General features: G+C 41.8%; 1 protein-coding gene and 1 long non-coding RNA gene across 16 annotated transcripts in view; one reads left to right on the forward strand and one right to left on the reverse strand.

The window, feature by feature from the left end:
* Positions 1 to 22,043, forward strand: part of AUTS2 (activator of transcription and developmental regulator AUTS2) — a 1,174,081-nt gene that overhangs the window by 442,865 nt on the left and 709,173 nt on the right. The window lies entirely within an intron of this gene.
* Positions 3,749 to 12,577, reverse strand: LOC120387275. The gene is made up of 3 exons (XR_005590092.1): positions 12,491 to 12,577; positions 10,031 to 10,152; positions 3,749 to 4,873 (listed from the first exon to the last, which is right to left on the reverse strand). It is a non-coding gene; the product is annotated as an uncharacterized LOC120387275 (long non-coding RNA).

Below are 22,043 nucleotides of genomic sequence, written 5' to 3' on the forward strand. Positions count from 1 at the left end.
CTGGTGTAACTGAAAGAGAGGCTGATGGTAGCAGGATGGTAATTTGTTACGTACATAAAGCATTTACCCTACGTCTTGTGCAAGTGTTTTAGAGTTCATTCTAATGCTACCTCTAAAAGTGGATGTTGTCCTGTATCTGTGAAAAATTTCTTTTGATGCAGAGGCAATTTAGTACAGTAGTACATACTTGGGACCCAGTTCTGCTCCCATTTAAAACAATGGCAGCAGAAACAACCCCCTTAAACAGAGGTGCATTTGTAGTACAGCACTGTGTGATATGTTTTGCTGTTTTCAGCTTCTTTACCAACGTAAGAGAGGGAAACAAATAACATGGGTGAGAGGGAGATTGTTCAGCGGATTGAATAATGATGGAGCTAAAGATGGATAAACAGAGCAATTTGTGAGTTTTATTCCCCCAGTCCACTTAATAACAGCAGACATTATTAAGAAATGGAGATCTCACTTAATCTTCATACTGTCTCCTTATTTAGGAGCAGAACTATTTCAAATGGAATTAGCCTTCCTTTAGCTCTTGCTGGGAAAGACACTTCTTTACCATCCTTGTTTACTTGGTTTTGAGCTAAGGAAATAGAATATACTTTTTCCCTTGAGATCTTAAGAGGAAAAAGATCACTTTTCTGCTTTCAACCACAATAGCCTGAAAAGGTAGGAACTGGGGAGAATCTATTGCGGATTGAAAAAATCCTCTTCAGAAAACTGATAGGGAACATGACAGAGTGTGAAAGCGACCTCTCCCTCAGAAGAAGAATATATATTTTATTCTCTTATTAATATTTCATTGGCAAGAAGGTCAAAATCTACATTTAAATGGAAATATTTAAAAAGCAGAAGCATAATATTTGACTACGTGGAGCCTTTATGGTTTGAGAAAACCAGGGGCTTGAACACATTGGTTTCAAATTTGCAAGCAGGGAGGGAATTCCATGTGAAATCTATAAAGAAAAAGGAATCTGCCATTTGCCTCCATCGACACCTCTGATAAAGGGTTTATGTTCTTGATACAGAGCTCCCTTTTAATTTAAAAATCCTTTTAAGTATGTCGTCTCAGCCAGAAAAGAGTCTTTAGATGAGAGAGACTGTCATTGCTTAGAATATTATCTTGGTAGATAGTGTTCCATGGCTTGTGCTGACTATCTACATTATTTCTTCAAGGAATGGTCGAGATTAGTTGTCAGTACATGTGGTGTAGGCAGAGATGATGTACTGACTAGCGTTTCAAAGGAATTCTGCCTTCAAAGCACTAGTCACAGGGAAGCCTGGATCTGTTGCGGCTGCACTGCTTTCAGCAGGGATTGTGGTCTCATTGGAGCAGGAAGTAGAGATCCTTTTAGGTGCAGGGCAGAATCTATGTGCTGTAGTGATTAAAGGGGAAAAGTGGTGTGTACTGTGCGGGCCTACCTTACAGGCATCAGTTTCATGCCTACTGTGCTGGCTTTTCCCCTCAAGTGATGTGGCTATCCGTCAGTGACTAAGGTCACAGCAGGCTGCCCAGTAAAGAGAACTATGTCTGAATGATGGGATGCCTAGTAACCCACAGGTACAATGGATATTTGGTTGTATGAGACAAAACGTACCTGCAGCGTAGTGATAAAGCACAGTGATTGGGGTTGCCGCAATACTTGATCAAGTACAACACCCTGGTGTGGAGGGTGGGTTTTCTAAGAATTGCATTGGCTAGCAGAGAGTTGATACTCACATGTGTAATTTGGGAATACCTGCTAGCTTCTCAGCTCTCTATTTCCAGCACATTACTGTCCTGTATGTAGTTGGTGGCAATTGAGACCGAAGACTGCCTAGGCTTGCAATACAAAAGAGAAAATACTCTGCCACAGCTTGACAGGCTTGTAACTAGATTCCCGTTTCTACCGCGTTGCCCCTTCATGTAACCCTATTAAAGAGCTGTAAATAGTAATATAAATGATGTCACAGTCATTTGTTTTGATGTATCTGAGCCTTTAATAAATCAGCTGTGGCTTGGTTAATAGGAATATGAGTGTGTGGCGTTTGTTGCCAGCAGCTGCTACTAAATTACAAAGCAGTCATCTGTTCTACAAGGGAATTAAATGTTTGTGTGCGCTCTCGCTCGCTCTCTTCCCCTCCCTCTCCCCGCCCCAGAACTGAAGCAGGACCTGTGCTTTGCATGGTGCCCTCTTTTATTCTCCAGGCATAAGAGTGGCTGGCCGGGTTCGGGGAAATATCTCCCATGGAATCCAAGACATTAGGGTGCATCTATGCCATTGTCCGTGATTGCTCTGTGTGCAATCTCCAAAGCCATTCTTATTACATTGCATTTACTTTTGTAATGGTCCCCCCTCCATGAGTTGTCAGCAGGCTTTGAACCTGGGATCAACTGAGTTAAAGAAGCAGCTTCATTAACACATAGGCTGTTAACATTCATTGGACCAGCCCCTGGAAGAGGGGAATACAACACACAGCTTGCCAGTCTGTTACACTTCCACTTCCTAGGTTTTTTCTGTGAGAGAGATGGTCCCATTTTAAGACTGCTTAGAAGCACAGGGCAAATTGTACATCCGCCATTAGAGGTTTCAGTCAAATTGAGTTAGTCCATTTAATTTTGCTTTATATATTATCATTGGAAATGAATATTTGTAGCTTTATCAGCTAAGGGGATAAGTGAGAAGGGACATAGGAGCAGGTGCTTCTTTACTAACCTGCTCCTCGGACTCAAAGGAATGACCTAGCCCCAAGAGAAGCCTTCTGTTCTCCCTCTGAGGCTGTTTATAAAGGCACGTCCACCAAAAGGCTATTGTAAGGTGGCTGCGGGCTGTAACACCCCCTCACTTTCCTCCCCTTCCTCTTGAGGAAAGATTCATTATAAGGAGACCTCTGGGATTTCAGAGGTATTTAAAACAGACTTGGTTTTAGGTTTGTTTGGGTTATTTTGTAATGTTGTAAATAGAGGGGTGGTAATCTTAAAAGGGTCTGCAGTTTGGAAGTTTGTCTGAATTTATCCAGATACCTTTCAGCCTGGAGATCTCATTGCTGACTTCTATTTTTTGGTCCATGTACCCTATATCACAAGGAGAGACTTTTTTACAGTTACGTGGGATTTGTTTCTGGCCCTTACTAGAGCTGTGTTGTAACTCTTATAACCAACCCTGGAACGAGGCAAAACTTGATTGGTCTTGGGTTTATAATGAAACATGGGGGTTGGGTTTGCTGAGGTTCATGGCTTTTTAGTGGAAAACTCATTTGGTGGCTGCATGTGGTGTTGAGTAGGAAACAGGCTCTCTCTCTGTGTTGGTATTTTTATCACAGTCGTCCTCATCAAGGTATCTGGCAAAACATGGCAGTCTTACCTGGATTTTGCTGTGGGCTTGGGGCTTAAGCAAAATTAATACTTGTATGTGTTCCCCCTGCATGTAAAAGTCTCATCTTAAATTCATATGCAGTTGAACAAAGTGAAAAGATTGATTATTCAGTGACTCCAGATTAAAGTGAATCAATTTCTTTTTTCCTGTCTCAAAGCAAAGACTCTAAGGAAGTCTTCAGCAGACCGAATTCTGCAAATTAACATTAACCTGGCTCTAGCAGTCCATCTGGTGACAGGTATATAGAATCTGAGATGAAAATCAAATCTCTGTTGGTTTAATTAAAAAAATAAAAGTAGTAAGCCCAATGAGGTTAATATTGCCCTTTGGAAACTGATGTTAATACTTCGGTTTGTGCTTTATCATCTGTCTTAAGGGACTCTCTTCAGCTCCTAAAGGCTATTTCCATGCAAGGTTTGCATTTTCTAAATGTCTGTGATCTGAGTCGCATCTAATGTAACTAGTTTTCCCAATCTCTGAAGCATTTTTATGGAAGGAAATATTGTCTGATAGGTAGTTCAGGACATTGGGGGACTAATCCAAAAGCCATTAAAGTGAGTGGAAAGAAGGCCTTGGGAATCAAACTTCAGGGTCTGTTCCCAGCACTGACAGATACTTGTTCTTAAAAGTTTAATATTAATCAAAACCCAAGTTAGGCCCAAATTCAGTCACACACTTAAGCATGTGCATGAGTCCTGTTGGAGACAATGGATTTTAAGCACAGGCTGGCTTGCGCTTTGCTGAATCAGGACCTTTAAAAAGCAAAACAAAAAGTCAACTTCACCACGAAGGTTGCATTAAAAAATAATATAACTTGGAAGGGGAGGTAAGATTTAAAGTGAAAATCTCTCATGGATTTTGATCTTGCTCCCACTGGAAATGTGTCAAAACTCCCATTGACTTCACTGGTACAGGATCAGGCTGAATGAAGGTTTTTTTTTCTCTCTGAAGAACTAGACCCTGAGTCATTTAAATCCAAAATGCCTCCACTGAAGTCGAGCAGGAGACTCGCTACAATAATCAGGCTTGCAGTTAGCACACTGGTGCCCTGAAACAACTTCAAGCTTTTGGTCTAGCGTGCTATAAACAGAGCTTTATCATATACCAGTCCAGTATTAGCAGGTTGCAATGTCCAAAGCCCAAAGAGACTTTATGAAAGGATAGTTAAATGTTCCTGATTAGCTTGAGTCATTCTTCATGTGCTTTGTATGTGGTTTGACTGGCTTGCTGATGGTATCCAGCCATCCTTTACAACCTCTGCTACCAATTTATACAAGTGGATTAAAATGACTGTTTCCTACTTCCACAGAGTGATTTCTACTTAAGCCAAAATATTGTGGGCTGTGGTTCCAGAGGAAAAAACCTCAATCTATGGTTTATAGATTAAAACCGTTGGGACAAGAATGCCACAGAGGAACGTTCACGGCACTTTCAGCTGGTCTTGGCTTGAGTGACGGGTCTCCAAGTGTCAGGTGTGCTTTTTGTGCCTCCTCTTCTCTTCGAAGAACAGGGCAATGAATCTGTAGTGCAATAAAGACAGTGACCGAAATGAAACCGAAAAGAATTTTTAATATTTTTTTCATTCGGCTCCCTTAATAATACAAAGGGAGAAAGTGTCTGTTATGTACTTCATGCTACAGAGTGTGTCCACTTCAGCATTTCACAACAGAATAGCTTTGCCAGCTATTCATCTCCCTCTACAAAGGGCTTCTGCTGAGACTGCCTTGTGAGGCTCTCCTGAGTTGGTGTCAAGATGTAGGCAAGGAGCAAAGCTTCAGCATGCAGGCCTTATCTGCCCTTTCCTCTAGTGTGGGTAGTAAAATGGGGACACAGTGTGTTCCTAAATGATTTTCTGTATTCCAGAGCAAAAATACACCACGGAAAAGGCTTCCTGAATGGGAGGAGAATGCAGTACCAGGCTGTGGCCGTCACAGGATATTGCTCCTTCCATCCCTGAGCATGTGGTAAAGTTTTGTGGCTAAATAGTCAGGGTTCCTGTATAAAAGGGAAAGGGGGCCTGTGTCTGGTATCCAAGGAGAATTAATGGCCGAAAGCCAAATCTGGAAGCTCTCTAAATGAAAGCTCACTGCACTGTCAAGTCAGAGCGACCAAGAAGGAAGTGGTAGCGCTAAATGCTCTCTCCTGCTTCCCTCTGGGAGTGTGAGCAAATAGCAACCCACGTTAGTCAGGGCCACAGAAGGAAGGTAGAGCCGGCTGCTTGGGCATGCCCCAGTTTATCCCAATTCCAAGACTCTCTACAGGTGCTTCCTCAGGACTGGATTCAGGGTTGTGAGGGAGGCAGAGCCAAGGGCTGCCAGTCTTTTTTTTTTTTTTTTTTGCAGCATCATTTTTTGCCTTGTCCTAACCCTACTTAGATTTTGTGCTGGTCCCTTTCCACTCAGTGAATTCTTGAGAGCCTGTGAGGTCACTGATCCTGAAAGAGCCATAGTGCCGTTGGAGGCCTAGGGAACTGGGGTAGAGACATACGGTCTTAATATAGATGTTTCTCTGGCCTGAGAATTTTGGGTGATTCACTTCCCATTCCACAGTGGGCAAGAAGGATGCCACACAGATGCCAGCAGGGAATAGTTTAATCAGCCATATGTGTTAGAGCATCTGTTAACTCAGTGTAAACCTCCTGTACCAGAACATGTATTCTGCCTCTATCAAGTATTCATTACTAGAGATTATCTAAAAATTAACCACTTCATAGTGATAAATCTGTGGAATATCAGCCATTCTAGTTCAAAGAACATCCTAGAAACAGGAACAGTGTCTGGGAATGGTACTATGTTTTCAGATAACTAGCTGGTAGTCAGTACTTTCATAGTTTAGTAATTTCATGTAATGAGATTAGAATTAACTTCAAGTAGCTGCAGTTGTAGCTCTTTTTATTTACATGCACTTCAATCCAGGACATTTTTTCCTCTTCCCTATTCTACTCCAGTCAGCTGAGATACCCACTACTATATATCCCGAGTCTGACAGAAATCGGTAACAAATGCTTTCTGCTTGATCCATATTGTTAATCAAAAAAACATCTTGTATGAAGACTGAAGTATATTTTCTAGGTAGTGATTTTTAGGTAACCAGAAATGTGTATTCTGAAAAACTTGTCATATGAAAGTCTTGTATCCTATCTTTTAAAAAATACAGTATTTTTAATCTGATTAAAATCCTTCAACTTGTAAGAGCATCAGAATTCTCCAAGCCACAAGACTGCAGACAAATGTAAGGAAGATTGTGTTGTCTTTAAGCTCAAATGCTGCTATGCAATAAAATCATAACTGGCTGCATTTGACTGACTATACCATAACTTCTGTCAGCTGCTATAGACAACTATATTCTCTTCTGTAAGAATTTTTTTCTGGGAACTCTGTTAAACTTGTCCCAATATGGAGATCTCTGGTATGGCCAGGGCCTACTGTTTGGATATGAAAGTTGTTTCTGCTTATCTCCTGAATAAAAATTCCATGGAAGGCATATATTTGGCAGTCTCAACTCAGTCTGGCTGTCATAGTTGACTGCAGTGTTTTCTGTTCTTCAGATTTCAGTACAGTCAAACAATTTCATTAAAATAACTGACGTGAACTTTGGCCCTAAACTTGAGCTGAAACCAAAATTAACCATACTTGTTGAGTTTGCAAAATGTTTGATTAAATATGCCAGGTTGTGTTTTAACACCATATTAATTAACACAACTCCTCAAGGTTTGTATTTGTGATCTAGTGAAGATGAACTGTTGGCACCTACTGACCTAGTTTCTGTGGAGTTCGGTGGGTATGTGTATTACAATGGCTGGATTGTGATGGGCTGGCTGAACAATTTAAATATAGCACATCTGGCCTTCAGTCCTTTATAATACATACCCATGTTTTCTTTTAAACTGGTTATTGTTCAGTCCATTGTTGCCAGCAATTAAGTGCTGGAATTAGAGGGCTGTCAGCTGTGTGATAAACTGGTAGTTTACTGTTAGAGATTACATGCTCTCAAAAGAAGTAAACTCGATTTAGGAGTTGACTACACTAGTAGTGGGGGCGGAAATATAGTGCCAATCTATAAAAAAGGGAAATAGGAACAACGGAGGGAATTACAGACCAGTCTGCTTAACTTCAGTATCCAGAAAGATAATGGAGCAAATAATTAAGCAATCAGTTTACAAACAGCTAGAAGAAAATAAGGTGATAAGTAACAATCAGCATGAATTTGTCAAGAATAAATCATGTCATACCAACCTAATTGCTTTCTTTGACAGAGTAACAAGTGTTGTGGCTAGGGGGGAAGGGGTACATGTGGTATATCTTGACTTTACTAAAGCTTTTGATATTGTCTCGCGTGACCTTCTCATAAACGGAAATTCAACCTAGATGGAGCTACTATAAGGTGGGTGCGTAACTGGTTGGAAGATTGCTCCCAGATATTAGTTATCAGTGGTTCACAGTCATGCTGGAAGAGGATGATGAGTGGGGTCCTGCAGGGATCAGTTCTGGGTCCGGTTTTGTTCAATATCGTAGAGAGTACCCTTATAAAGTTTGTGGACGATACCAAACTGGAAAGGATTGCAAGTGCTTTGGAGGAGAGGATTATAATTCAAAATGATCTGGACAAACTGGAGAACTGGTCTGAAGTAAATAGTATGAAATTCAATAAGGACAAATGCCAAGTACTCCACTAAGGAAGGAACAATCACACACACAATGGGAAATGACTGCCTAGGAAGGAGTACTGTGGCAAGGGAACTGGGGGTTATAGTGGAGTATGAGCTACATGAGAGTCAACAGTGTAATACTGTTGCAAAAAAAACAAACATAATTCTGGGATGTATTAGCAGGAGTGTTGTGAGCAAGACATGCAGTAATTCTTCCAGTATGCTCCACACTGACCTCAAGTGGAGTATTGTGTCCAGTGCTGGGTGCCACATTTCAGGAAAGATGTGGACAAATTGGAGAAAGTCCAGAGAAGAGCAACAAAAACTATTAAAGGTCTAGAAAACATGACCTACAAGGGAAGACTGAAAAAATTGGGTTTGTTTAGTCTGGAGAAGAGAAGACTGAGAGGGGACATAACAGTTTTCAAGTACATAAAAGGTTGTTAGAAGGAGGAGGGAGACAAGTTCTTCCCTTTAACCTCTGATGATAGAACAAGAAGCAATGGTCTTAAATTGCAGCAAGGGTGATTTAGGCTGGACATGAGGAAAAATCTTCCTGTCAAGGTGGTTAAGCACTGAAATAAATTGCTTAGGGGGGGTTGTCGGAATCTCCATCACTGGAATTTTTTTAAGGCCAGGTTAGACAAACACCTATGAAACCCTGATATCAGCTGGGTCCTCTGGATGCTGCGGTAATACCAATAATTAACAAAAATAACAAACAAGCACAGTAGAAATGTTTGGCCCTTCGCTTTCCATTGACCTGACCTCTCTCAAAGCCCAGCAGTGTTTCTAGTCAGTGGGCCACAAATTGCCTCAGGTTGTCACAACCTTTTATTTCTTCTAATTCCTTCTTTCATTTAAATATCAACCATGTGCTGTATTTTTGAAAGCTTTTATTAAAAAGAACATTTTACTTTTATGGCTCTCAAAGCCCAATAAATAATGTAGCCAAATAATAATTAATGATCTAAGTCCGGATTTTTTTGCATGCATAGTTCAGTCTGAGCAAACTTTTATTCTCTGGTTCTCAGTCTCGTACAACAGGGTTTATTATGCAATACAGACAGCCCTTTTCATGACAACTGTGGGAATGGTGCTGTTTTTACTCAAGGAATTTTATTAGACTTCTTTTGAGCACTAATTCAGCAATAACCCCACAGTAGCAAACAGGTACATAATGGGAGAATGTCTCCTGTGTTCTTATTACAGAGAAGAATGCATTTCTTTATTTGACACTGCTGCATGGATTAACACTATTCCAATCCCAGGACACTAGTGGATTTGTTTCTGTTTGAAAATGATCATTGGATTTGAATTTTGGAAATAGAATGGCCTTGAAAAGATGCCATTTTGCATATCAGGGTGCTGTATAGCTGACTGTTGGCTGTTGCATGTAACAAAAATGGGCAACAAAAATGATTAGGGGGCTGGAGCACATGATTTATGCGGAGAGGCTGAGGGAACTGGGATTATTTAGTCTGCAGAAGAGAAGAATGAGGGGGGATTTGATAGCTGCTTTCAACAACCTGAAGGGCGGTTCCAAAGAGGATGAATCTAGACTGTTATCAGTTGTACCGGATGACAGAACAGGAGGTAATGGTCTCAAGTTGCAGTGGGGAAGGTTTAGGTTGGATATTAGGAAAAACTTTTTCACTAGGAGGGTGGTGAAGCACTGGAATGGGTTACCTAGGGAGGTGGTGGAATCTCCTTCCTTAGAGGTTTTTAAGGTCAGGCTTGACAAAGCCCTGGCTGGGATGATTTAGTTGGGGTTTGGTCCTGCTTTGAGCAGGGGGTTGGACTAGATGACGTCCTCAGGTCCCGTCCAACCCTGATATTCTACGATTCTATGTATTTAGTCTGTGTGAGAGTGGTTACTTGGTTTTAAAAAAAAGTTTCTTTTCCCAGTACCTAAGGGCGATAGAGGCAAATATACACCCATGATATTTTCCATTTACTATGCCAGATAGTAAACGAAACTCCCAGGAGGATGTAATCCCTTTCAATAATACAAATACATAGAGGTGACCTAGAGCTTGTCATCTTTAAGGTGATATCCAACTTGATGGTGCCCATTGGAACAGCCCTGACATGGGGCATAGGCGCATCATATTTTGCTTCACAGATGCCCCATTACAGACATGGTTCCACCTGTTGTGCCAGATAGGGAGTAATTTGCAACATGTCATTGTGGAGTGCAGCAGACAGCTCCCCATGCACCCAGCCAATACTACTACTCAGCATGAGGCCAGTTCCACCTACCCTCTTCACCTCTTTCTGCCCACTTGCTCCTGGCATGAATGTGACAGAGTGGGGGGAGCATATTTGGTGGAGCTAAGATATGTCTTCACTGATTTTTGGTAAGGGTGTTTTTTACACTAAGCTATTTTGCTAGTGACGATGAGACGTTGATTTGTTTTTTACCTCAATGTAGTTTGTGGAGGTCAGCCATATACCCCTTCAACTAGCTACACCAAGATTAAAAACTACTTATACCTTGTCTCCACTAGGATTTTACATCAAGGTAGCCATCTTGAGATAAATAAACACTTTAAAAAAAAAAGAGAGTGAATCCATAGCCTCATTGAGGAAATCCTTGTCTTGCTCCCTTCTCCACAGTGGCCATGGTAGAAGTAGTCCTAATCTAGCCCTAACATAGTTAACCTTCCCAACATCCCTGTGAAGTAACTAGGTATTCATTGTCCTCTTGTTTCAGATGGGTTAACTGGACCTTTTGTTACCAAAACCGTGGAGACAACACTTCTGTTTACTTGTTTTTGTTAATATGCCCACTTGGCAGGATGACATCTGAATGCCTATTGAAAAAACATCATTTCCTTTGCACAGAAGCACTACTCTGGCTAAAATAGAATTCTGATCTTTAATTGAACAAAATTGCTTTCAGATGATAGTTTAAGGAAAAACAAACCACATCCTAGTGCAGTACTGAAATTGAGAGGATTTGGGAAATATTTTTATATAATACAATGAATGTGAAAACAGGAGAGAGAGAATATTCACTATCTGGAATGATTTTACACTCAATTCGACTACGCTGCTGCACTTTTCTTCTATCACTCATCTGCTTATTGTCATTTTGAACATAGAATTTGGAATGCACAGAGATCCCTGCATCTGGGTACATTGGTTTGTGGATAGACTTTTTGTTCTGCGTTTGTACATCACCAAGCACAGTGAGGTCTTGGTCCATGACTGGGGCTCTCAGGTACTACTGAAACACCCATAATAAATAGGAGGTTGGTCCCTGTGTGGTCCCAGGTGAAATGAGAGCACCTTAAACTAAGGCACTGAAACCCCATTGGGAAATATATAATGAAGCTCATTGTTCTTTTTTGAGCAGCATGCTGGCTGAATACCCAAAGTCAAGTTACCGGTGTGGCTGTGGAATGGAGTCTCTGCAAGCAGACTCTTCATTGGTTGTTCCAAAGACCTAGACAGTTTGAGGGGATGTGCCTTTGTTTTTTCCACAAAATACACCTACAGGCCTCTAGTATAGATCAGGCTGTTCTCATTTGGCACTTCTGGAATTTTTTCTCCAACTTTTTCACTGCATTATGTTATGTGGACCAAGAAGAACAGAGTTATCAATTTACAGCCGTGCCCTGCCTTTACCAAGCAGTCAGTGTAACCTCTCTTCCTTTTTTTGAGGCAGGCCGTGTAAGCAGTGCTATATGAGTATTCTCTGCCTCCCACTACAACTCCCCCCAGTGGTCCTGGAACTGCAGGCACTGCCGGTGCTGCTGCACCCCGACTTGAAGTAGTAGTAACAAACACCAGAAACATGTTTTTCCTCATCAGCACCTGCACTATAACAATGGTTTCAGCACTCCTGTGTCTGTTGCCACTTATCTCAGGAGTGACCTGCAACATCTTCTGGTATTTGTAGTCTGGGAAGAGCAGCTGGCCCCAATTGTGTAGAAGGTTTGTGAAGTGGACCAGTGGATTTATAGGATGGACCCAGTGTGGGTTATACTTCTGTCCAAAGGTGAAATGCTACAGGAAGGCCCTACTGTTCCAATTAAACTCCTGAACACTGTTACTTAGCTTTGGGTGTTGGTTGACATTTCCATGGCAACCATGGCTATGCTTTTAGTGTAAGCCTTTTTTTGCTAACTTCCTATAAAGTAATCCTGAACTTAGATGTCTCCTTCACCTTTGATCTTGTTTCTCTTTCCCTTTTACCTTTCTTCTGTATACCTTTTGTTCAATTTAAAATGTCTGGATATTTTTTCAGCAAGTCTCCTTCCCACCCCTACATCCCCCTCGGCCCTGATTTGTTCTCTTTTTTTTTTTTTCATTTGCATTTAGGAATCTGCCTCTGTGGCTTCTTATTCTCCCCTTGGCCACTTGTGTTTCTGTGATTTCTCATTATGTTCTCTCACTCCCATCCCAAATTCCACACACCCCATCCAAATCTCTTCAATCATCCCTTCCATACTCCTCACAGCTGAGCACTAAGGCCCATTACCCATAGGTATGTTCTTCTCCCTCTCATTCTGATGGCGATTCTTTTGTCCTCTCCTCTCTATTGGGTGAGTAAGAGGCACATCTTTGCCACTGTCGGAACTGAAGCGAAGATTCCAAAGACCATTCCATGTTCACGTTTTTCATTGTGAGCTCAAGGCAGCTGTTCAGCTAATGCTACCTTTTTTTTTAGGCACCACTTTCTGCCTATAGCTTGTCTGTTCCAGCTGAGGCCTGTTCAAATGAAATCAACAACAGAGGTTGTGGCCTGTTATGGAACTTTATCGGGGTTCAGAACCCAGATCCTTGCTTAATTCACTCCTGCTTCTGGATCCTGATAGTTCTTGCTAATTCATATAGTAAGGGCAAACGTTTCAGAAGGTACTCCAAGGAAAGCTTGAGTAGTGTTAAGAAACAGTCATTTATCGGAATTAACATTCCGCTCTAGATGAGGTAATTAATTAAGCAAAAGAAAATAATCTTTAGTACTTTGCTCTGATAATTAACAACGTTAAATCTGCCATTGGTAATTTACTACTGTACACTGGGAACAGAACATTTCAATTGTTCAGCATCAACCTGCAAGCCTTTTATCTCCTTGCAAGCTTTTTTTAGTAATCCTTTATCAGCTTTACATTAGGAGAAAACACGAGAGCAGGGAGGCCTTTCTCGAGATGCTTACTTAACCTTTAAAGAATTGCTGACATTTACAGTAGGTGCCTCTTTCAAATTGACAAACTGCTTTTACATTGTACTGCTGTGTATTGTGACAGGCAGAACTTATCGGAACAGAACCAGCACAGAGTTAAGTCTCCTAGCTACTGTAATGGTTTAAAAAAAAAAAAGGGCCAGCCAAACTCCATATTCCCCGAAAGAGAAGTGGGTTACTGCTCCTAATACAATGGTTCCTCAGCTTTTTCCTTCTGCAGACCATTTCATAGGACTATACACATAATTTTTCTTATCTCCTTGACAATGCCTCATTACTTGGTTCTCAGAAAGCTTCATTGTACTGCTGTAACCCATACCATGCTGGTATGGGTCTTTGCCCATCTGCAGTGGCTGATCCGCCTAAGGGGATAAAAATATGCCACAGCAGCTAGCTTGGGAAGTTACTACTTCAGCTTAAGTGGTACAAAGATCATGCTTGTATAATGCCAACACCACTTGGTGGATCTTCCCTGCATCAAGGTTTGAACCTGGATCTCAGAATCTTAATGCACGAACCTCTCCCGCCTGTGCTAAAATGCTCAGCTCTCTTAGCCAAGGCTGTAGATGGCTTATCATCAGTGTCCAGTTGACCTACCCACCCCAAGAGGGGGACAGAGTGCCATATTGAATAGGCATAGCTTACACTTGTAATGCTGAAGATACCCCATGTTCAAATTGAATAAGCAGCCTAATGGGGTTGTTTAAACTGTAGACTTCCATGAAGGGCTCCACAGACTGCACTTTGAGAACCAGTTAATGATGGATTTAGTTGATATGAATCCCTGCTTCTGAATATCTCAGCTCTGTAGTAGATTTTAATGTCCAACAAATATGTCATGGCTCTTCTGATGTTCAATTGTGAATGCTTAACTGAAAGTGAAGAACAGGTAAAGGTAGGAAATGTAATGTCCTAATCATATCCAGACTCCTGAATAGGACTTTGCAACAGACACTGCCACAGCACAGGTATGATCATCCCAGTTTATAATTATATTCCTCACTATCAGGTCTCAGTCCTTTGATTATAATAGGCTCTTAGTAACCAGCGACACAGCCGTCAAAGGTATTGGCTACATCCTGTATGAAGCTGGTGGCACTGATGTCAATAATGTGTTAAGATACAATTCCGTTAAAATGAATAGACGTTTCAGCAGCCACGGGATCTGTGGTGAACTAAGATGCGGTGATTAAAAACAAAAAGAAAAAATGGTTAATGCTTTTCATAGTGTTCCGTTTAGTGATGTAAGAGCTTTATGGTGGGGTAGTGGTGTATACACAGTATGTAATAGTTTGACTCTCTGGTATCTTGAATATCCCATTGGGTGTACGAAAAGTTCATTTAACTGCCTCTCTCTATTTTTCATTCTTAGGGTTCATGAACATGAATGAACTGAGAGATTTATGACTTATGTTTAATTATGTTTGTTTTTTAAATTGCATATTTTGAATGCTGTCTTCTGCAAACCGCCCTTCTAGGGACTGTATATTCCTCAGCAGGGGTTTATAAATGCAGACTTCTGGAGTTAGAACCTAGGTTTAAATGCTTGATGGTTGAGATAATTTTTTTTTTTTTACCAGATGGTGCACAAAATGTAGGGCTTTGTCTCGAAGGAGTTCTTTAATGCTGCATTTTTACACATCTCCAGTTACCATGTTCGTAGTACTTTATAATCGCCATGGTATTGTAAAGTGCTCTTCATTTCATGGGGTTAAATGGAGTGAGGAAGTGAAATGTAGTTCCTGTATAGGGTAGCTTTCAAGTTTCAGTATATTTTTCAGTACGGGCATATATAATGGTCTGTTGCGCTGCCATTTTTATACAGGATTTGTATGGGCTCTTTTTGTGTGGCGCTCATCTCCTTAGAATCTGAGCACCTCATAAAGGCTAATGGATTTAGCCTCATAACACCCTGGTGAGCCAGGAACTACTGTTACCAGCATTTTAAAGAGTGATGAAGAGAGAGTACATGGCTTGTCCAAGGTCACAGAGGAAATCTGTGGCAGAGCCTGGATCTCCTGAGTTGCATTCCACTGCATTTTCCTACATCTCGCCATCCAGCACTGGGGTCTCCTTTACTCTATAGCTCTAGGAGGAGGTGGGATCAGACCAGTCAATCACAGGAAAGAGTTTTTTAGCTCCCCCTTTCTGGGGAAAATCCCCAATTCCTTTTGCTTCCTCATATCTTCAGTATGAACTCTCCAGTCCTAGTGCTGTCTTAAACTACACAGCATAGGGTAACCTTTAAATTTTCACATTCAGCTTGTAATCCTTTATCTTAACTCTCTTTGCCCCCTTTTGAATCAATGGTCTGTTCTCTTGGAGTATATTTACACTGTTTAAAAAAAAAAAGTCCATGCCAGCCAGTCTCAGATTTAGGCTCGCATGGTTCACACAGTATGGGGCTAAAACAAGCAGAGTAATTGTTCCCACTGGATCCACCCTCTGGGATCCAATCTCCTCACCAGGTTTCAGAGCCTGAGCTCCAGCCTGGGCAGGAATGTCTACACTACTGTTTTTAGTCAAAAAGTGGAAGCCTCGCAAGTCTGGTTCTGTAGGTCCAAGCTCTGAGTTGTGTTGCTATGGCTTTTTTTTTTTTTTTGGTTGCAGTGTAGGCATAGTCTTTGTATTGAGGCCCTGGGGGAAAGAAGAAAAGCCTTTACTTTTCCCCTGGGATGTAAAGTGCCATGTGGTTTACAGCAGGGGAATACAGGAGTCAGGATTTCGGATTTCTAATCCTGGCTCTTGCCTCTTCCAGTTAGATATTCTATGACCTCTGGCAAGGAGACACTTATAATCTCTGAATCTGTTTCCCCATTTGTCAAACTGAGGGAATAACTAGCTAATAATGATACTGAAGCTTAATTTATTTTAAGTGCTTTTAAAGATCCTCCTAGTTTAAAAGTACTGCTGTTGTGTCATTTCTCTGAGACTCCAGATTACACTCTTCCTATTGCATAGGTCATGCACAGTTGGACAAACAGCTAACTTTTTTGAACCTTGGCGCCACCTGTGTGGCAAGTTTTAAAACCCTCCTTGAGGCTAGACATGATGGGATACAAGTACAGTGAAGAAACTTTGCCAAACCTGATATTGTGGTGAAATAAGAATTGAGAGTGGAAGAGGGGAGTGTTCAAAATGACCATTTTGTTTCTGGATAAGATCAAAGAGCAATGTGAGAGATCTAGACCAAATATCTTCCCTTCAACTGGTCTGTTGTGTGACATAGTTGACGACAAGATCAAGTTTCACTCCTCCTAACAAAGGCGAATTCTTTTCCTGGGGACATGACACATGAGCCACTAGAAAGGAAAAGCGTTAGTCATAGTACTTTCATGTCTGGTAAAATATGAAAGGAGTTCCAGTGAGCAAATACATGTGGATCCATTTTGTGTTTACAAGGAGGAAAACCTGCTTAATGATCCTGAAAGGGTGGGAGTGGGAGTGGGGAGGGAGAAGAGACAGTGTTAATGTCAAATTCCATAGGTGGTTCACTCCCTTACATTTACCATAGGTAATAAGTGTATGTCCAGTAGACCTTTGAGTCACCTAAGGTTAAGAGTTTTTCATGAATATTGGTGTGAAGTGCTCAGCTGTATTTTTTTTTCCAAAGGTGTATCTTAGTAATACTTCTTGGCACTTTGTATACAAAGAGTGATTTGTGCCTTTACATGCAGTAGATTTAGAGGAAGAGTCATTAAACAGATCTTTCAGTTCCAATTTTAGTATATGTGCTGCCGAAGCGAGCACAAACTCAATGTGCCGCCCAGGAATCGAACCCGGGTCGCAAGAATGGGAATCTTGCATGATACATGAGTGAGGAAAACACACTGCTTGTGTGTAAATGAAACATGAGCCACTGATGGTAATTGGGCTGAAATTCATGAGAGATATGAAAACGCAGTGAGTCTGTACCTGCTGAGGTTCATGCCAGATCTTTTTGTGCTTCTTTTGTATTGGTATCTAGCACATCATATCCATGTGTGACCATGACGTAGTACATGTGATGTAATAAGATGTCTGCCTTTTCTCCCTCACCCCTGTGGGATTATCTAGCACAGTTGCATTTTAGTGGGATTTAGATCTTCTTCAGAAGCATCTGGCATTTGGTCACTGTTGGAGGCAGGATAGCAGGCTAGGCAGACCACGTGTCAGTCCTCCTACAGCAATCCCTGTATTCAATCCTTTTTGTAGACATGAGGTTCTTTACCTCATATCTTTCCTTTTCCTTCTGTATGCAGTGCTAGCCACTCACATGTCCCCTGGCTACTTAGATGTTACTTGTCAGCTCCATTCAGCCCAGATGGACCTCCATTTCTGTGTTGGTTCTCATATGTGGGTCAATCCTCTCTCTGAGCTGTTGTATTCCATCTCTCTTCTCCGCTCCCTGTTCCTTCCCCTTGGCCTCCGCAGAGCCTCTTCTCCTCCCCACTCAGATCCCTAGACCTTCTGCTGCCTCAATGCTTCTTTAAGCTGATCTGTCTGTTCACTCTGAGGTGTTTTTAAGCTTCTCCTTAAGCTCCTCTATGGCAGCTTTGTCACTTAAGTCTTCCTAGTGCTTTTGTAGTCCATCTCTCTCTCTCAGCTCCCTTGGCTCCTCAGACTTTTTTAGCATCCGTAGCTGGGTGACACTTCCTTTCCATTCAGTTAAGGGTATGTCTACATTACCCACCTGATTGGCGGGCAGCGATTGATCCAGTGGGGTAGACTTATCGGGTCTAGTCTATTGAATTTAGAGTGTTAGGTCCCTGAAAACATCATGTTTGTCCATCAAGATGTTTGTGCAGGTGCAAGGTCCTCATGGTTCCGTCGGTAGGACACGAGATTGTAATGATGTTATATCAGGATGTGTAGCTGCATCGTGAAGGGTAAAATATGAGGCTTCATTAATTTTTCTGTGAGGACAGGTCAGGGGAAAATATGCCTTGCTGACTCCAAGAGCTCAGATAAAGATATATTGATATGACTTACCTTGAATGTTCTGTTATCTTCCCATTCCTCCATCTCCTGTGAAGGTGTGGGAGTGTTACCTGGTGGTGGTCTTCAAGGGTTTAGTGTCTTCTCTACCTTCTCTGCAGGCCAAGCCATCAACATCTCTACTCGGCATACCTCATTCTGCCTATAACCTTGTCTACTCTTGGGAATAGCCTAATTCAGGTGCTGATGGCCTACCTTGACCCCTGAAGATGAAGACAAGCTGATGTTTGCTCCCATTGGGCTAACGAAGCTTTACCCAAATTAAAAGTAATATTCAGTTGGAACAAACCTCTGCATGCCCTTGTCTATTATTGGGAATCAGCTCTGGTTGCCAGTGGCTGAATTGGAGTTATTCCTAAGCATAAACAAGGCTTCTCTGAGTCTAGGGATGTGCTAAAAACGAATGCTCCTTGTACTTCCCTTACAGAATTGACCTTCTGGGAGTAGTGAGTTCCTGTTTCTGTGCAGGGAACTAATTATTTCTGCCTCAACTATCATTGGACTTCCACATGGGTACTGTAATGGGAGGGGACCAGGGCCTATTCCCTCACACTTCTTTCCACCTCTCCCCCTCCCATTGTTCACCCTTATGGCTGGAAAAAGAGTAAGCTGTGTGTGGGGCCTCGGGGGAAGGGACGAGGACATGGCTTGGTAGCCTCCCCCCACACTTCAAGGGATCTTCCAGTTCTCCTGTCTCCACACTGAGTTTCTAGGGATCGAGGGTTTCTGGAGGTATGTCAGCACCATTTAAAGATAGAAAGGCAAGGTGGGTGAGGTAATGTCTCTTTATGGACCAACTTCTGTTGGTGAGAAAGACAAGCTTTTGCACTCTCCTTCAGCTCTGTGTAAGCCTGAAAGCTTGTCTCTCTCTCAGCACAGAAGTTGGTCCAGTAAAAGATATATTACCTCACTCACCTTCTCTCTAATAGCCTGGGACCAAAATCGCTACAACACGCCACTGAAAATAGTCAGATACTTTACTTTAAAGGATTATTTTATTATTTCACTTGCTGGAAAACAATGGACATGGGCGGTGCATCCAATAGGCTGGGGAAGGCTATGCCTTCCCAAACAGCCCGGCATGGCCCTGCCCACGCTCCTCTCAAAGCCCGCTCCTGCTTATCCTTGGCCCCTGCCCAGCTGCTCCTCTTCACTGCTGCTCGGCAGGGGGGCTGGAGACGCTGGGGGTGCCTGTCCTGTGCTTGGGGGGCAGAAGGAGGTTGGGGGCACTGGGGGTGGGAGGGCTGTGCCCTGCCCACCCTGCACTCAGGGGCCAGGGTGGGGGGCAGGGCTGAGAGACTCCGGCAGGGAAAGGGGGTGGGCCCGGAGTGGTGGTGGCCGGTGGTTCGCCTCCCCAAGCCGGTGGTTCACCTGCCGCCCATGAGAATGACTGACTCTATTTTCTCACTAAAATCTGTTGGCTTAGTGTGGCAGTCAGTGTGTGAGTGAGACAGTGTGCCCATGATTTTTAAGAGGAAAGGGTTAAACAATATAGATCAGAGAAGGCACATCCCTCAGAGATTGGGAGCTTCCTTGAAAGTTCAGTATGTCCAAGCTGTATGCGACTCTCCACACTCTAATTGGCATCACTTCATGCAGTTTTCTGATTTCCCTTTTGTCTGCCACATGTCACGGTATTCAGAGCCTAAGATGTAGTAGGTGATCTTTGAACCGAATTGTGGTACCAGCATCGGGAGAAGGGAGGAATATAGGGTAGACCAGGGGTTGGCAACCTTTCAGAAGTGATGTGCCGAGTCTTCATTTATTCACTCTAATTTAAGGTTTTGCTTGCCAGTAATACATTTTAATGTTTTAGAAGGTCTCTTTCTATAAGTCTATAATATATAACTAAACTATTGTCGTAGGTAAAGTAAATAATGTTTTTAAAATGTTTAAGAAGCTTCATTTAAAATTAAATTAAAATGCAGAGCCCCCCAGACCAGAGGCCAGGACCTGGGCAGTGTGAATGCCACTGAAAATCAGCTCGCGTGCTGCCTTTGACACACGTGCCATAGATTGCCTACCTCTTGGGTAGACCATGTCTGTGCAGCTCAACCAAATGCTTTTACAGCAGAGCAGAAGATGCTTTAGAAACTCTCATTCAGGAAAATCTCTAAGGCTGATCAAATTTGCAGGCTTTTCCTTTAACGAGAGTTGAAGCTGAGACATGGGCACCAGTGTATTGATGCTGGGGAGACCAAACAAGGAGAAATTTATATAAAAACCTAATAATCCCTCACTAGAGAGAAATAAGGAGCTTATTTGATTTGTTGTAGTGTGCAAAAGGACATCAGAAAAGAGACACTAGTCCAGAGACTTATTTTAAATCCAGCTTGAATCTTTTTAATCATTTAAAGAGCACATTAAGTTTGTCGCTATCAGTTGAATCCAAGGAAGAGCTGATATGCCTGAAAGGAAAATGTTGATGCCACAAAATATTATGGCACTATAGATTAGAGACAGGCAATTTATAACTTTACACAACAGTGGTGGAGAGCTTTTAAACACCAACTTCATAAAATATATTTCTGTTAGCTGAGAGCTTGATAAATTGGCCTGAACAATATGTAGTTCCATATTTTCCTGTAAATGCAAACTTAAGCTGTGTCTGTACTTCTGCAGATACAAGTTATAGGCAAGTGCTTTGTTGCATCTGATTAATAATTACTTTCCCAAAGGTGGCAGGATAATTCTTGACTAATTGTTTCATTCACCTTTGTATAATAAATGATGTGGAAAATACAATTTGACCATCTGTTACAGTTTCCATAAATGGTGAATTATCTCTTTTCCATTGCCTCTGTTCTCTGTCTCTCACACTTATCAAATATCTGCAGTCAGAGGGAAGGTAAATGTTGATATACATATAAGACAAGGAAAAACATTTGCACATAAAGCTCCATCCTCATTGTTGTCTTGTATTTTGTTGACACTTGTGATGTTTGGACTTATCAGCACCATAGAAACAGATTTGAGAGAGGAACACAAGATCCTTTGAATCTTGGTATTATGTACCAGGACATGAATTCTTTCATTGCACAGGAGAAAAGGAGGCAACGTACTTTTGACAGGGGAAGGGAATTGAAATGGGGAAGTACATTTTTCCCCACCCCTCTCCCATCATTCAATGGTCTCTCCCCTCCACTCTATCCCTTTTCCAGCCCTTGCCAGTGACACACCTGTCAGAAATCTCAAATCCGTGGAGTTTTATAAGCACTTCTTAATGTTTTTTTATTTATTTTTTTGGTCAACAGAGTGATCTTGCAACTGCCCTTTCAGTCTCTTGAGCAGTTGGTATATTATATTTGAAACCGGCAATAAAGCCAGGAAGTAATTTATATTCACATTCAGTGGCAAAAACAACAGCAGAAATCCTACCATGATGGAATCCAGGCGTTGGAAGCTTTGTGTTGAAGCGATAAGCTTTTGGGTGTCTCAGGGCACAGGCTTCAAAATACAGCTATTGTTGCAGAGTCCTGTGCTCAAAACTTGGCAGATTTCAGTTTTCGTGTTTAGAGCTCAGAATGGGTTGCAGCAGAGGGGAAACCATATGGAACCACAAGATTCAGTTCTGTTCCACTTTGATTTCATCTGAGACACCCCTCCCGTCCCCCCGAACTCTTTTGGCTGCCGATTTTCCTTCAACAGTTCTAATCTGCCTTTATCTGACATTCTTGTAGTGGAACACGTAAAGCTGAGAATGAATATTTGACCCAGCTTCTGCAGTGCCTCTGTTTAGTTTTAAATTTTTGCTTTTAACTGTTGTTAATCCAACATTTTTTTTCAAGATTATTTGATAGTTGTTGGCACTGTGATAAATTAGAGAATATGAACCTCCTTTCATGGATAAAAATGATCAGTAAAGAGGGTT

The sequence above is a fragment of the Mauremys reevesii genome, linkage group 20 (genome assembly GCF_016161935.1).
Source record: "Mauremys reevesii isolate NIE-2019 linkage group 20, ASM1616193v1, whole genome shotgun sequence".
In the NCBI taxonomy this organism is placed as follows: domain Eukaryota; kingdom Metazoa; phylum Chordata; order Testudines; family Geoemydidae; genus Mauremys; species Mauremys reevesii.